The sequence below is a fragment of the Melospiza melodia genome, chromosome 1 (genome assembly GCF_035770615.1).
Source record: "Melospiza melodia melodia isolate bMelMel2 chromosome 1, bMelMel2.pri, whole genome shotgun sequence".
In the NCBI taxonomy this organism is placed as follows: Eukaryota; Metazoa; Chordata; class Aves; order Passeriformes; family Passerellidae; genus Melospiza; species Melospiza melodia.
This window is the reverse complement of record NC_086194.1, coordinates 119,023,720-119,041,915: the sequence shown is the minus strand read 5'-3', so window position 1 is coordinate 119,041,915 and position 18,196 is coordinate 119,023,720. Positions and strand designations below refer to the sequence as shown.

The 18,196-nt window shown below is 35.4% G+C and overlaps 1 protein-coding gene across 5 annotated transcripts in view; it reads right to left on the bottom strand.

Moving 5' to 3' along the window:
- CDH19 (cadherin 19) overlaps positions 1-18,196 on the bottom strand; it is a 114,751-nt gene that overhangs the window by 67,748 nt on the left and 28,807 nt on the right. The gene's annotated exons all lie outside the window — the stretch shown is intronic.

The window sequence follows — 18,196 nt, the reverse complement described above, 5'->3', positions numbered from 1 at the left end:
ACATAATGATTCCTGCTAATGATAAAATTAAAACTAAATAAAAGCTCCAAGCCACCAACCTCAAGAAAAATCTCTCTCCCTTTTTCTTCTTCCTCATACAGTCTCAGAAAATTTCTATGTGGACCTGGAAAACTTCTTTTCTGTACTTCTGTCACATACTTTTTTTTTTTTTTTTTTTGATAATAAATTATGGACAGCTATGCCGATCTTAGTCAGATGTTCAGAAATTTTATGAGCAGAACACAAGACATGGCAAATGAGAAAATGTGACTCTAGAATGGCAAATGCTCTCAAACAACATGGTGAGATCGTGGTCTGCAAAGAGAGCAGTTCTGGTTGATGCAGATGTGAGGTCTGGTGCCTTGGCTATTGCGGAATCCCTGTTTTATTTATTTACATCTAGATGTCAAGGTCAAATTGACTTCTATCAAATAAACACAAGCACCCCTAATATCACAGACTTTAAAACTTGAATTGAATGGGCTTGAAGTACTACAGGAAAACTGTCCACCCGTCATGCCCTTCCTGACAGTGCCAGAAAGACTTGTTCTCTATAGGAAAGTATGGTATAAATTATCTGAGTAGCTGGATTTTTGTAAGATTACTCAGAATCACTTGTGAGTCTTTTGAGGATGATTTCCTGAAAACTTCTTGAAGATTACCTCATACTAATGAGTTAAGTATAAGTAATTAAGTATAAGTAACTTAATTTCAGTATCAGGCTGGAAATGAATACAGTTTATCAACTTATAAACACTTTGAGCTTTAAGATGTAGATAGATCAGCTAATATTTTTTCTCAAATCAAAGCAAACATAATGTTATACAGGTTAAGGTTCTTTGACAACACTGTGTTTCTAGTACACGTTATTTAATAATTCATGAAATTATCAAAACCAAGCTGACAGAGATTTATTTCTGCTGGTCTTACATCAGGTATTTTTCGTCTGTGCTAGAAAAAACTTTTGTCTAAATCTTGACATTAGATTTGAGTAAGGGAATCAAAATGAACTAAGATCACATATTCATATCTTCAGCATATTTAATCAAGCTTCATTTTTTGTTTGCTTGTTTTAAGAAACAGGAATGTTTGGTGAGAGCTGGTGTTTAGTGAGAATGCTTACTTCTTACTGTTCATTCATGGTCTGACATCAGCTCTGTACAGATTGAGGTAGAGCAACCCAAAGAATGTGGAGATGGATGTTCTCCTAAGCTCTGTGGAAACTGAAAAAGTGTAATTGGAATTTAGAAGTATGTTGCCATCTACCACCTGGAAAAAAACTGCTTTTTATGAACTACATTTCTCACTGAGTTTCTACTGATAAAGAAGAGGTGATTGTTCATTCACCAAAGCAGAATTAACTAGACACAGATGAAAGAAAGGGCCAAACCTATTGCTGGCAGATGTCCTGTAAAAAGCCTCATTTACTGAAATGAGGATATCCTCATTTACTAATATGCTGGATCTTGTCACAGGATATAATCTAAGCAAGATGTACCATGTGAAGTAAACATAAATGAACACTAGAAAGCAAGGAAAAATAGAAGTTTCTTGGAAATGCTTGTTGAAGAGCTGATGAAGAGGCCTGGGCAGAACAATGGCCAGGTTTTTGACAAGGTGAAGACAGTATGTGGCTATAAGGAAAAAGCTAAAGCTAGTTGTACAGGCTGCACCTTAAAAAAGTAGTCAAATGAAGTCTAAATCACAAAATTATGAGAAAAAATTTCTAACTCAAAAGAAAACACATACTTATTCCCAGTACAATGTTCTCATGTGGTCAACAGTCTCTGCTTCTCTTTGTGTAGGCATCTTTTAATGATCAGCAGGCTTTTTGATATTAACATAGAGATGAAATAATTTGGACTACCATCTACAAAGGAAAACTTTTACCTTTGTTAGCTCTTTCCTGATCTCACAGAACATGTTATTTCCTCTAGAGAAGAACCTCAGCTAATTGGGAGAGATCAGCAGAATAGCTCTACTCATCACCTGAGCAAAACTTTTCAGGAGGTTTAGAGTTGTTGAGTGAATTTTTATTCCCTACTAAACAAAAAAAATGAATGAGTTTTTACAGAGAAAGCAAGAACAAAAGTACAGTTAACCTGTTTGGAGTATTTTCTTTCACTGTCTTTGTCGTAATTTGAAATAGGAATTTAATTCATCCAAAACATGGAGCTTAAATTAGGTGTTTGCTTAGAGGTAAGAGCAAAATAAATTTGGAATTAAAATATGTATATAATTTAAAGCTTGCTTGCTGATCAGCCAATTATAACATGATATTTATTAACTTCTTTTAAATATAAACCTGAAATATAGTGTTCAGTCATACTTTATGGATATATGTGTACATGCTATGGCAACTTGAAGAGACAGTCTTAAGAATTCAGTAGAGTTAATTACCTTTTTTTTTCTCTTTTTTAAAGAAAATATATTCCATTTTCCAGAAATTGAACAAAAATAAAGATGGAGAAGCCCGAGAGAATTGTTTGTCTTTTTAAAAAACAAAGAACACTGTAAATTTTTTAAAGGGGTCATTTTTCATTCAAGGAGATGCGCGCTTTGACATTTACCTAATTGGACTGAAGTAATAAGATTTCTCTCTCTTGGGTTCACTCAGTTCACTGATATCAGAATAAGTTGAATTTATTCAGTGAAGGAAAGGAAGTATGGCAGGGAGAGGGATAGAATTTCCATTATTTCAAGGGGGATGATTCTCCCATACAACCACTGTCCAGATCATGGCTCCTTGGAATTTACATTTCAAATTTTCATCAAGCTAAAAAGAATTAATCCAGGATAGGTAAATAGCCAGCACAACACTTGTGGAAAACGGAAGTGCTGGGAAAATAGGAGGAGTTTCATTTCTCACAATAGCAGTGAAGCCTTTCATAATATCTGTATCTCTGGAGACTCAACACTGAATTGGTGGGATTTGTATTATTTGTTTTGTTTTGTTTTGTTTTGTTTTGTTTTGTTTTGTTTTGTTTTCTTGTTGTTGGGATCTTCGCCATTTCTAGAAGGCATTTTTAATGGGGATTTCGATATGCAGCTTTTTCTAAAGCTAGTCTTACTTATAACCACTTCAGGGAGGTATAGCTTCAAGAGGAGCCAAGTGGAATCGAGAGAGCACAGAAGTGAGGCCTGGAGGGCTTCATAGGCTGAAATACAATAATTTTTTCTTTCACTCCTGAGAAGTCTCCTGTCACTATTCAAAGTAAATATATGACACTGAATGATTTTTTTCCCCATTTTTTCCCCTTCCTTTCATCTTCAATAATTTTGCAACTAGAATTCCATTCCCACTAAAATATCCTACAAGTCACAGGTTCTGGAAGAGAAGATAGAAGTTACACGAGTCACTGTAAATACAAAAATGCATGGATTGATCTATTATACTAATGAGTGTCTTTTTAATTGAATTATCTGGAATCCATTAAAAAATAATTTTCTGTATTTTCTAATATTGTTTTAATATTATTTAATGATAATCTTGTGCATTTTTTTATTTTCTCTGTAACGACTTTTTTTTCCCCAGAAGGAAAAATGTTTAATGAATTGCAACAAAATATAATTACTTATGACTGTACTTATTGGCTTGTTTGAAAAGCCTGTGCAAATGGTGCAGAACCAGTCATTAAAAGAATCTGAATATCTTACTGTAATCAATGTTTCCAATGATATTTCCTTTCTCTTTTACCTTCTTTTACCCTTCCCTTTTCCTTTCCCAGTGAATATTGTTATGATAGAGTACACTGTGTTTGGAAAATAATATTCAGATAGTGATTATCTTTTTCACCTCTGTTTCTATTCCCACCACAAGATAGAACCAAATAAGAATGAATTCAGAGCAGGTAAATCTTCTAGATGATCACCTGAAGGAATGGAGTTCTCTTATTGTCTTACAATTAAGCAGTGTTTAGATATAAATTGAAAGAAATAGGGGATGTCATCTCTTCTTTCTCTTTAGCCTGAGGTCTCATGCTGATGATCAGATCCTAAGAGCCTGAATTGGGCTGGTGCCCGTAAGTAACTCGTGCATATTCTCCCTTCTCCTGCAGAGAAGAGAGTGCCTATCATGAGATACAGATCATATGTATTGCAAGGCAGAATTCAGCTGTGAATAACAGAATATGTAGAAGAATAGCAAGACAAATGTTTTTTCCATTTGTTTACATACCCCTCATACACTTTTTCACATGCATGATCAGTTGCCTACAAATGTTAGAGCCTTTCTACTTCAATGTAAGTAGCAATATAAGTCTTAGTGCACCCATTTACATGTAGAAAAAAATAAGCATGAAAAAAGAAATATTATAAATATCAAATGTATGTTTATTAAGAAAAAATATAACTGTGTCTGATCAGCCTAGTATCCTGCTTCATTATAATGTCCCAGTTTGAAAAGAAGTTTAAAAATTAGAACAAGAACTGGAATAGGGACTACAAAGCTGGGACATTTATGGAACAGACACTTATGTACAAATTTCAGTGGCAGAAAATAACTGTGCTGGATTAGTTCAGAAAAACTAAATTAAATTTTCCAATTTCAGAAATGTCAATGTGTTTAGGTTTGTTTGCTTTATTTTGTTTAATTAATCTTCATGACATTTCAATTCTGAAAAATTAATGAAATCAAATAGAACAAAATAAAATGAAGGATTCTCACCTGAAGAATTCCATAATGTCAACACTTTGTCCCATATGCCACCAGCTAAGCTTAAATGATAGCTTAGAAGGCAATTGTGTAAATTTTAAATCCTTTAGATGAGCTGCTGAGTAAGGATCCAACGTTTATCACTTTTGCCATGAGGAAGATGCAAATAGGATGCCAAATTTTATTTTATTTTTGTTAATGGGTGCTAAAAAGGTTACATAGGACAAGGTACCCTCAATCTATGCTCAGTGTACCACCCTAAACCTCTGCCTTGTTTTGGCATAGAGGAAAGGAGTTGAGCAATTTTTTTTGAGTTATCTGATTCCTTAGAATGAAAAAACTGGGTTTTTTATTACACCCTGAGAAAATGTTTTTCAGACAGCAAAAATGAAAGAAGAACCTTGCTTTGTTTAACACCAGTGCCACCTCCCATTTTGTTTGGTTTTGGGTTTGTTGCTTTTTGTTTTTGCTTTTGTTTTTTTCCCCTAAGTATTCCCCTCCTTCTATCTCTTTTTCTAATTCAGAGGGAAAAATGTTTTCCTTTTTTTATACATTGAGATTCAGAGGTAGACGCTTAAAAGAAGATAATACAGTTTACAGTTGTATTCTGGACACAGCAATTATATTAACTTGTTTTCTTTCATTTTTACCTAGAGGAACCCGTGACTGGGTCTGTACCTGTGTGGTGGGCCAATGCCTCCACCCAAACAGAGCTGTTGGAGGGGGAGTGTCCACTGCAAACCTCAGACTGCAGCAATTCCCAATTATTTCTCTTGGGCTAGCAATGCGCAGCAAGGAGGGGTAATGGCTTTGAAGTAAAAGAGGGTGGATTTAGATGAAATATCAGGGTGAAATTCTTTGAAGGTGTTGAGACAATGGAAAAGGTTGCCCAGAAAAGCATGCCTGCCCCATCACCAGAAATATTTAAGACAAGGTTGGATGTGGGCCTGTTTTAGTGCAAGGTGTCCCTGCCCATGTTGGGGAGCTGGAACTGGATGACCTTAAAGTTCCCTTCCAACTCAGATCACTGTGAGATTCTTTTCTATGATTCTATGATCTTTAAATATGAAAGACATGAAAGATAGCACTGAATAACTGCTCTTTGCAAAATGTTTCTATTTGATCTACGAGCAGGACAGGCAAATGCAAATGTCCCTCGCTTCACTGGCCGCTGTGTGCAGTCTGCCAATTAGACCAGCTGATGCCCTGACATGAAGTCTACATGAGTAACAGCATGGAAATGCATTGACCTCGAAGAGTCAGAGTCAAGCAACAAGCAAGACCTTGTGTGACAAAATCTGGGGAGAAAAATGAGCCGGTTAAATGAGATATTTCATGGTAAACTAAAAATATTCACAAAGCCTCTTCCTTTTAAAAACGTTATCTCTTCATGTGCTTTACTCTTTGGTACCAAAGATATTTGTTAATAAGTAATTATTTCTATGAATTTGTGTTGTAAACATCTTTACCCACTGGAGAGGGAGGAATGGATATATATATGCACGTAGTTGATAGTGATCTATCAAAAGGAAAATAAAATATAGTACAAATATTAAACAGAGATTTTTAAGCTGTTCTATTTTTTGGAAGCGGGGGTTGTTTTCACAAAACAGCAGAGAATAAGTTGGAAAGTGGTGTAATGATGCTGAAACGATCTTGTGGGGGACAATTTCACAGGATTTAGGAAACTTCCTGCTACTGGAGGACACACAAGAACCAAAGAAAAAAAATATCTGGGGGGGGAGGTGCAGGGGAGGAAGGCACATCTCCTCTCCACAGTTATGCAGAAGTCCAGCCAGAATTAAATATGTGTAGATGATGTAAGTAGGCTGTGGAGAGAGGGTAGGAAGAGATCGACTGTTCTAAATTAAAACATCCAGTTCATCTTTCCAAGAATAAACCAGATGGAGAAGCTGTGACTGGATTGGTCTGGACAGTAGCCAGATGGAGGACCAGTTATTCTGGCAGCCAGGAGAAAGGAGAGAGCAACCTATGGGAAGCACAGCAAGGTCCCAGAGAGATGAAGATGTGAGTAGCCCAGGAGCAAGGTCAGCCCAGCCTTGGGTGCTGGCCAGCTCACCCGCTGCAAGATGGGGAACAGCTTGTGCAGTGGTCAAGCTGCTGCCTCGAGGAGCCAACCCACCTCCGTGTCTATGGCAAGGCTGTGGGGCGTCACGCAGGGAAGGATGTTGACAGCAAAAAAAGCTATTGTTGTCACTGGATGGCTCTGCTGTTTAGGGAAGGTTTAGAGAATCAGGAAACTAAATCTAGCAATGATGAAATGGGATGCTTGGCTTCTGTTATTTGACGAAAAACACTTAAGGCCTACTTTTTTTACTTTTCACCTTGATCAGATAATATGCTTTCTTAAGGGGAAATTCAAATTTCCCAGTATTTTCAAGATCAGCAGTAACATGTATTTTATGTCTAGTCTCAAATTTGCCCATTTTGACAAAAGTTTTCTCTGTATCATCTATTTATAGGTGAATATTTTATAAGCTGTAAAAGGTGAAGTCTTCCATTCTCCTCAACAAAATTCCACGTCTGTTTGCAAATGAAGATTTGAAATCTGAAAGTTTGCACCATAAAACTCTGAAAAATGCATGTGACAGAGGAAAACTGAGTTAGTAATCTAGAAGCTAAGATACATGACCACATATATATGTGTAGCTTCTTTCACAGGTACCAGTATGCTTAAAGTAGCTAAAAGTAGGGTTTATCAGCTTGGGTACACTTCTGATTTTCTGTGATTGTATGTAACCTCATAAAATAGATCTGCTCTTCATTGAAATGACACAGACTGAAGTAGAGATGAGTATAGCTCTTTAATTTATCTCTCATCTTAATTTCAGTTATTATATGTGCCAGACAACTAAACATGTCTTGTATGCAGGGCCCATACATACTGTGGAGCATTCTCATAATTATGGCAGCTACCTGGTCAGAGTATGTAAGATCACTGAAACTGGTATGAAAAGGAATATCAGGGCTAAATTTAGCAAAGAGTGTAGCCACAGCTATGTAGTTCTGCACTGCATTATATGGACTTGACAATTTTTTCCTTCAGCCATTGTATCTCCATTTTACTACCTCTTAGAACTGCAGTTTCCCAATAAAGCAAACTCCTAAATACAAACAGTGTTTCAGGACTTTGCCACCATCAGTCAGGACTGTACGAAGAAAGCAGTAGTTTCAAGATTTACAGCTTGTTAGTTTAAACTGTGTTACAGAAAACAAATTCAAATGGCATGTGCCATTGCAAGCTCTGTATTAAAAGTTTGCTCCAGGCCTGACCTGCAGAGAATAATTGCTGCGTAGTCCCTCATACAGCTCTAAAATAAGTAAAAAAAAGAAAAAAATCTACTGTGCCTATGTCTAACAAGACAATCAGTGTATCAGATTTTTCAGATTTCCATTGCCAATGACTCAGTGCCTTTCAGTCAGTGAGTGATGATATAAATGCCTTATAAATGGACTATATCTTTGCACCTCCTTTTTCAAGAAAGCAAGCTCAGCCTTCGAGCTGTGCAGAACAAGGTCATTGCTAGTTATGGACTACAGATTTTGTGTTGTTTAATAATTATCTGATTTTGTTTCTCTTTCTTTGGCTTTGTAAAATTGTGTAGCTCTGTATAGACATGCATTTTTCTGTATAGCTCCATACACTTTGATAGCTGCTTGATATTCATATTCAGCAGCTGTGTTTGGTGCAGAATGAACTCTCTATGACCCCGGAGAGAAATGCTGCATGGAAAAGGGGATGCACAGGATCAGAGAAAAAACCTTAAAATTATGGGCAGGGAATGGTTCCAGAGATGACATGCCAATGTTTATGAGGAGGATGTAACCTGGTGACCTGGGTAAATAAGTAAAACATGCATAGATAGTGCATTTGGATCCAACATGGTCCTGCAGACCAATGAGGAAAGATCAAGATATTACAAATGGGGAAAAAAAATAAAAGAAAAAGGCCTCAAGCAGTGAGGGGGAAGATGTTAACCATCCCAAGAGTCAGCTACTTCCACCGAAAGGCTACAGATGCTGGTGCTTCAATGCAAAAATTCCTTTAACCCTCACTGAAGCTACTGACCTTAGCACACAGCAGGCCACTAGAAATGATGATCACCAGAAAAATAAAGTGAAGATACCAGGAAATTTGAGCACAGTAATTCTAATTGTCCATATTTTGAACTATGACTTATTAATATGGTAATTGTGATATTAGTTATTATTTCATTTTACTCTTGAGACTATAATTTGAAAAAAAAAGTTCTTGATTTTTAAGAGAATATGTTTGTTGCCCTTTGTTTATAACACGATTTGAGACTAATTGATTCCAAAGGAATTTAAGCAGTCCATTCTACAAATCAGGTGTACCAAACAATCTGGTAGCACAAGTTTGCATTTACGGCAGTATTTTGGAATTTGAGATTCTCTGTTACTCAAAAGATAACATTTTCCCTATAGCATAAAAATTTTGAGGCAGTCAAGAAAAAAAGGTAAATGCTTATAAGTAGATATTTACATGTCTTTGCTCAGCATTCTGAACATAGAAAAAATTTATTTCGTCCACACAAAGAAAAACCCAATACATATAATAAATGAAAAAGTGTTGCCTTCTCAATTCAGCTAAGAGATTCAAGAGGAAGATTTAAGAGGGTGTTTATAACTTCAGTTTTGCAATCTCTTCCTAGGTCAGAGCATATATTCTGCATGTTTAATTATTGCTATGAATAAAGTAATTTTCGTTAATTTACTACCTTCAATTGTATAATTCTAAGCAATAAACTGAGTTCTCAAAAAAATTATATGCAAACAACATACCACATCAATTGGATGATGTGTAAATTAATAGCTTCTCCTGCATCATAAAACTTTCTGGAACCTACATTTCTAGGAACATTAGCATTCAAATGTTTCTTCTTCAACACAAGAAATACATTTTGTTTTCAGTTTAGTAATGATATTTCCAAAGGAAGTTATTTCATTACATATCACAGATTATTTTTTCTCCATTAATTTATCTGACTAACCAGATACAATAGGTTTATAAAATATTCTATGCCATTAGGAATTTTCCAAAAGATCATATTCAACAAAAGTAGAAACTAAGCATACAGAATAATAACCTAATATTCATCAAACAAGGCAATAAGTCCTTCTCATCTTCCTTTTTCAATGTGACCTAATATTTACAGATTATAGCATTGTAATTTTTATACATAAACTTTTACAATCATTCTTAAAATAAGAAATATAGAAAGGGAATGCAGAGGTTCAAAAATGTAATTTGTGGTTAATAAAATTAACAGAGGAATATTACAAGAAATGATTTTCATTCTTTAGAGGTCAATGATACAGCATTTCATTTTTAGTAGTATTTGACTTTCTGCCCTTTTTGCTTCAAATGCAAATACGTTGTCATAAACTAATTCACCCTTTCAAGTTACATCTTTACCATCTGATTTAATTTCATAAAACCTTCAAACTACTAGAAATGTAATTCTGTAAAAAAATAAGGGTACTGCTCAAGAAATAAATTTATTCTGAAGTGTTCCCCCAGAAGGTTAATAATATTATTAGTTTTTCCTAGTATGACCAGTAATGTCAAGGAGACTCTAAGAAACACTATTTTCACTGTGTTAGGTACCATAGCCAAAGACAATAGAGTTCCTTCATACAAAAATATATATACCCTTAATATTTTAATTAAAAATCAGAGGTTCTGATGCTCTTTTTAAAGATTGTCTGATATTCATAAATTAAAGACAATAATTCATCATCTGTATTTGATCTGTTTATTTTGAGAATAATCACAGAAATGTCAGAAAAGGGATATTATTTCAACACGCAAAAAAAACCAAAACAACTTGGATAAATTTGTATGTTCATAACACAGCACTTCCACCACAGAGAAATTATCATCTTTGAATTTACCAAAGATGAGTCTGTGAGTCTGAAAATCTAAAGATTTTCTAATAGCTTATGGAGGCATAAGAATTTGAATATTCTGTTTAGTGACTGTAGCAGGTCAGGAACAGGTAGAAAATGTTCTGAGACCTCAGCTTCTGTATATTGCGATTAAGGAAGCATAGCTAAAAGCACAAATGAAAACTGTATATTCACAGATATTTTTTAAAGTAAAAAATTTGTCTACCTTTGCTTTCTTTTTACTCAGTTCTTGATTAATTCAAATTACTTTCTTGTCTTAAGGGAAAACAAGTATTCCCGGTGTTTTGTGCAGGTAAAATGCATCTTGGCTGTCTTTAACTGTACTGGTCACTTCAACCAATTTTGTACCAGAATTTTGCACCAACCTATTGCATCAATATTTGCAAGGTACGTACTTCCTATTCACTAAATGCAATATCCACCCTTCTTTATCTATATTATAATAAAAGTTACAGGGATAAATACTTACAATAATTTTTAAAAATGTTTTTGCAGACCATGCATTCTTCTGAGAATATTTATGACCATGAATTTCAAGGGTACTTAAAATATATTTAGCAAAAATTTGGAATAAATGCAGTACCAAGACAGAGGTAATTGCAGGAACATTGGAATAGCCACATTGGATGAGACTGAGGTCTAGCTAGAGTAGGAACCAGTTTTCAACAGTTTGTAATGTTAACTGATCCAGAAAGTTATCAAAAGAAGGTAGCAAACCATTATAAGGTAACATGATTCTCTCTTCTTTTTCTGAGCTACTCTTATCAATAGCCTGATCAAATCCTTAGGCAGTTTCAGGTTTCTTCAACACCTTTAGCTTGAAGATGAAAAGGGTAAAAAACATTTCCAACAGAGCAGAGTAAATCTGGAAGAGAGGATAGGTTTTTGAGAAGGTGATAATACTTCAGAATGGCCCAAATAACTGTGGCCTTTCCACAAAGTAAATTGAAAATATGTGTCAATTCCTTCCACTAGGGTGGGAAAAGGGCTCTGCACAAAGCTCAAGGACTGGTTAAGATGCATTTCTTGAAGTTAGGAGAGGAAGTTAGCATCTAAGCAAATAACCCCAATAAAGTCCTTATACATAAACACTGATAAGTAAAAATTTGCCATCTCACCCATATGATTTGGGTTCAGATTTGTTCTATTTCTTGTTTTTGGAGAAGCTGAATTAGCACTCCAGGGGCTGGAATGATTATGATACTCCCATATGATTATCATAAAGGCGTTCAGTCCAAAACACAAAGTCTTCCAAAGTACAGCATAAATAAATAAATAAATAATTAGATCCACATGAAAAGTAGTTACTGGAAAGAAACAACACTGCTAGGTGTTACATATCTGTAGAGGTATCTCCATATTGTAGTGCATTTAAATTCTTGCCCAGGAAAAAAATGGGGAAATTGGTAAAATGGTTGTGATGATTTTTTGGGGTTTTTTTACCAGGCTTGAAATAAAGCAGCCAATGGAACAAGAAAACAAGGAGTGCTATTCACATCATCAAATATATCCAACATGAGAAAAGCAGCAATCTGTTATAAGCTAAAGCTCAACTATATAACAAAGGAAACAAAATCAGCTGCGTAGTAAAATACATAGAAATGAAATATGACTTGACATTAAATTGGAAGGCTGAAAGCTGGTAATTATTTTTAAATATGGCACCAAATTAAGAAACAGTTGGTATTTGCAAAGAACAGATGTTAAAGATCATTATTATAACCACTGGCAATATTGTATCTTATAATATGCAATATACCAGCACAAAATAGCATAGAAGGAAAGAAAATCTCTGTTGAAAATACAGTTTTATGAGCAAAAAACTGTCTTGGTTATTATTAATTGAAATCCTAAAAATATAGTACATGCTTTAAGTAATCTAAGAGTCACATTTTGCTTATAAAAAGATAAAGTAGAAAAAAAGTTCATAAATCTCTGTGAATAAATAAAGGAGCATAAAGACCTTTAAGAGTGACACCTCATGTAGTGGTAAGTGGAAAAGAGCTTCTCACATCTGCAGTGGAGCAGATGACAAACATCATTACTGTGAACATCCATATCAGCATCTAAGTTACACGCACATTTGAACAGTGAAAATTCACTACTCCCAAAGGAGTTGTTACTGCCTGCTTCCAACCACGGGAAAGAACAATGTTTCTTGTACCCTGGGGTAAATATATTAGTTTGCAGTCCATGGGACATTCAATTAAGACCTTAAAGGAAAATATGAAAATGTAAACCAGTATACTATCTAGTTCACTGCTTAAGCAGCTAGTATATGAAACAAGAAGAAATTACTTGACAGAAATCAAATATGCATGCAAAACCTCCAGAAGAGTTTCCAGGAAAAAAATAAAAAAAAACAACATCCTTTATAAACACAGAATGTGCCCTAGGCTCAGTAATACCAGGGTGGATCGTAGGGTGGAGAGGTTTGGTTTTGTTTTGTTTTGGTCTTTATTTCCTGGAGTAAAAGGACTGTTAAAAGGTGAAAGACTAGATGAGCTTTGAGAAAGGCATTTTGGTAATTGTCCACCTTGATACTTTCTTCTATTTTTTGCTGCTTTGTCTCCCTAACATGAGTATAAAAAGGAGAGATTCTCTTGAGAAAGTATGCGCCTTCTTTTTTTTAAGGATGGCAGCAATAACTTCAGTGCACACATTAGGAAAACAGATAAATGAAAAGCCAGGGATTTTCAGGCACTAAAAATATCTTCTACAGCTTGAACTTGACTTGGAAGTCCCAAGTTGTGCTTTAATGTTGCTGTTTATTATACTTATATTTTATTTGCTCCTTTCCTACCATCTAATAAGGAAACTGAAACTGCAAGGATAAAAAAGACAGAGAGGGAAAGACATACATAATGCAATTCATACAAAAGTGCTCTAAGTGGCTCATTTAGATATAGTTTTGATGTATGGGCTAAATTAAGACTTTAAATAGTGCAATACATCTTTTAATGCAAAAGAAATACTATAAATGGGACTCAATTAATGAGCGGAAAATGTAAAAGACATTCTGGAAAAGCTATAAATTGCTTACTAAAATAAACCAGCAAAATTAATAGATTATGACTCCTGCAGCTCACTGTCATGTCCTCTTAACCACAACATCCATCAGAAAAAAAACATGCTTAGACCCAGTTATTTTACTTATTGAAGCTGCATGATTGAACACTCTGATGAGGATAATTGAAAGTCTCCTAAACTGCCAGCACAGAGGTAAAGCATGACTGCAGATAAAAAAAAAAAACCAAAAAAACAAAAAAACAAAACAATCCTTCAGAGCCCCATGCAATGACACCTGGCTCCCTGCTTCTGAAGTAAAAGAGAGGCCTCTATCAGCAAGGCATGAATCCTCAGGTGAGGGGGTGGCTTCTGGTGTGTGCTCCAAGCAGGGCCTGCCCGGCCCCCAGGCCGCTGCTCCTGCAGGTGGATGGCAGAGCGATGGCGCAGTGGCAGCCCTGCGGGAAGGGAAAGGCGGAGAGAGGAGGGCAAGGAGCACATCCCTGCCGCATCCACTGGCACCGCTGTGTCAGTTTTCCTTCCAGGGAGGAGGGGAACCAGGCAGTGGGGCACAGCGCTGTGTGTCTCACCACAAAATGATTAAGACAACAGAAGTTTTTATTTCCTTTCCTGTAACTGTTGATGTTACCGCTATTGCCATCTTCTGAGATAAATTATTCATTTCAGGCTTCAGCAGTTTTATTTCATGCTCACAGGGGAAAAACTGATGAGGTGTTGTGATTATTTATATTACTGCTGGGGATGGTGACTTTAACTCTGACATTCAAAACCGATGTACAGTTCTGCTTTACAAAAAGTACATGTGATAGTTACCATGTTATCTTTGATTAGTGAACTACCATTTAGCTCCTCAAAGAACAGTGATTATTATCTTTTTGATTTATTAGACAAATATGAATAATGCAAAGTATTAAGATTATTTCTGTTCTTTGATCTACTTGTATGAAGACTTTTTCCTGTTACAGTATTTTTAATTACTTCTAAGACAATCTAGCCAAGCATGTTCTACCACTCCTAGCAATGCCCTAGACTCCAATGAAGTTTTGTGTATTTTTACTTAATTTATCTGGTGTCTCCCATAACTACAGTTCTAGGGATGTTTTTCTTTTCTTTTCATTTCCTTCTTGATACTTATCATACACATGGTACTCTCTGATTATTAAGTTATATTTCATTTACAATAAAACTCTTTCTGAGGTTCCTAGAATGCTCTCATTTATTGTTTAACTTTTCCGAGTCTTCAAATATTTATGATTTTCCCCATTCTTTTTCCATTTCTCTTTTGCACACAGTTGGAATTGGTCATCTTTCTGATATTTAAAAGATGGGAAGCAGAAATGAGTGACTATATAGGAAATTATTATGGGAAGCAGAAAAGAGCACTAAACCAGGCACAATGTACCCTGCTTTCAGAGTACTTTTGTGAATCAAAACATCCTTAGTCTGAAACTTGGCAAATGATACAAGAAGCTGCTTTGGAGAAGGAAGGTGGGTCATGACCTTCAGTAACTTCCAATGACAATATACCTTGATATCTGTCTTCAAAGCCTTTCAGATTTGACAAACTCATCTTTTCACTAAAATTTATCAAGCCAAAATATTCACATTATTTCTAGTCATCTTGTAAGCCATTCAACTTTCAGGGGGCATTGCTGATGTTTTAGAGTGATAGTGTCTTTGACAGGGAGTACCAGAGATGTTGGGGGAGGGAGGGATGGAGGGCAGGATTTTTGCAGTGATTCTGGAGAAAGTTTAGAAATTTAGAGAGACATGACAAGCATGACAAGTTATAAGCATGTGATGACATGCTTAGATATATTATCATCTGGAGACAGAACTGTCAAAAATTAAACACTCATGATAAGCCTATGAAAACATGGGCATATGGAGGTCTTCATGTATACATCCTGTTTCTGTGAGCTACAGATATCTTTCTTCAGAGGAAAGATGAGGTCACAAATGTATATTTGCTTTCTTATAACACATGCATAGACTTGAACCTTTTTATGTCTAGTTTATCTTAGCCAGTTTAGTTGCATCATTTTGCTTTGGTTACACTAATAATTTCACATATAAAGCAAACGTGGTTTACTGTTTGTTTTGGGAGCTTCATCAAAGTAACTGACATCACTATTAATTTTGGTCATTTACACAATCCCGGGGATAAACAATGCAATGATTTAGACATAAGTTGGCAGAGTGGCAAAATATGATTGAGAGCAAATATTGGAATCAGACTCCTGAATGGAGAGAAAATGCAAGCTTTTTTTAAGGAAATTTAAAGACCAAAAGAAAAGTAATATTTCAAACAAATTAATAGAGATGCTTCCAGATCATTACATCTGAACACTTTCGAACCACCCAAGCAATAATATTATGCTGTGGATTAGGCTATAGCTCCACAGAACTGAAGAAAATCTCACCATGCAGAATATTTTGAAAAGCCTACATAGTTATTGTGGTGTTTAATAAAGAAGAGTGTAATTGTGAAAAGGCAGTCTATTGCAATATATGACTTTTTTTAAATATTGAAATCTGCTAAGAACATGGGAAAAAAAGACAAGCCATACATGAAGGAGTAGGATAAAATATGCACTGTGATCTTCATAGGAAGACAACAAAATAATCAATGTCATTCTAAAGGAGACAGCATGAGTATAGGTGTCATGGGAATAAATCCAGCAGTGAGAACAGGCAAGTTATTTCTTGGTTATAAACTGGTAGGCATTGAGTTAGGGGTGATTTATACAGGAATTTACAATGTGATGTAGCAAAAAAAATTGATGGTGGTGGAGGTCTGGATGCAGGAGGAAAGATACGTGATAACATTTGGCTTTAAGCCAAACTATTGAAACATCTGTCAGCAATGTTTCAAGTTCAGATTCAGCCTTTTGAAAAAGGAAAAACCTAATGATGCCTTAAGGTCCAACCCAGTTGTTTTGGTTTTTTCTCTATGATACCAAGGGCCTGGGATATAAGGTTATCTTAAAATCATGTTTTTAAATGTCAAAAGGCTGCAGTAGAAATTTGTTCCTAAAAGTCAGTTTTCAACAATGTAATAATTGTCCTCAGACAAATTTTCTACAAGTTCTCAAAGAATTAGGGAGTGATTTACACTGCATGGATGAACATGTTTTTAAGCTTCAGTAATTCTTAAACCCATTGAATGAAATGTGGAAGGAAGGACCTTTCTTTCAAAATTTATTTCTCCATACTTCTCTGAAATAGTTTCAATTTTCTTATGTCATTTGCCTTAGACTGTGCCTTTTTTTTCCCTGTACTTGTGCCACTGTAACTCTCATCTGGTGCCAGATAACCTGGCACCAGGACTGGTATGAAGAAAGTGATTTTGATTTGCACTAGTGACAGCAGCAGCTGGACCTCATATGAAACTCTGTTTCCATTTTGACTTGATTATAAAATGGGTAAAAACATGACATTTTCAATTCTTGCTAGATAATGGAGAGAGTCTAGCGAGGGCTGACCCCAGGTTTTATGTTTACATCCAATCTTTTTTTCTGAAAATCAGTGAAATAGAACAATCAACAATTTTTCTTCCTTCAGAGAATTTAATTCAGTTCTGAATTAATATTAATTTAAAAACATTCCGGAGGCTTCAGACACTGGGCCATCAGATAAAAATTACAGGTTTAGAAATCTGTCAATGCATGTGCCATTCACTCCTACACAGAATAAAGTAATGATGTCAAGTCAACCAAACAAAAGAAAAAGGTGGGAAATTTGCTTCACATATTTACAAAAATACATCTATTTTTGCACCACTTTGAGAGTGAAGAAGTGATGTCAGAGCATGAGGCTGATTTTTAATATTCATTTTAAACAAAAAAATGTGCACTACTCCCAAATGCTTTTTTTGCTCGAAGATAAATAGCCTATTGGCACTTATGGAATATCCTAAAGTGCTTTACATCAACAAAAGTTACTATCATAGGTATTTGAGTGAATTTTTACTTCACATTGAATTATTATTTATGACATCCCCTGCAGATATATGACTCCTCTACAACATATTTTCATAAAGATTTAATAGGTTATTCCTAATGAGTTGGCTTCCTCCTTTCTTTGCAGCTTTTTCCCCTTAGTAAAACTTGTTACTAGAAAAAAGCCCTGTGTTTTTAAAACAGTATACCTCAGTGATAAGTTTTTTAGTGAAGAGTGTGTTTCTGAACTGTTAGCAAAGCAATACTTAGGAGATAATATCTCATAAAGGTTGGAGTACTCTCTATTTTTCATGTGGTGGTACAATAAGAAATGGCATGACAGGCTGGAAGGAAGAACCTTGAAGTGATAGCTACCTGAACAGAAATGAGAAATGCGGGGGAAGAAGTTGAGTGACCTTGCTCTGTCATATGTGTGTCATACTCCTGGAGCAACAATCAATTCTAGTAGGACACAGGCACTTGCCTCAGTGACCTCAAATTGCTAGTGCTGGTGGGAGTCAGTTACTGCTGCAAAGAACAAAAAGAAGAGGTGGACTGATGATAAATAGCAGAGAATGGAGGGAGAAAAAACAAAACAGTTGGATAAAAATCTCCAGACAGC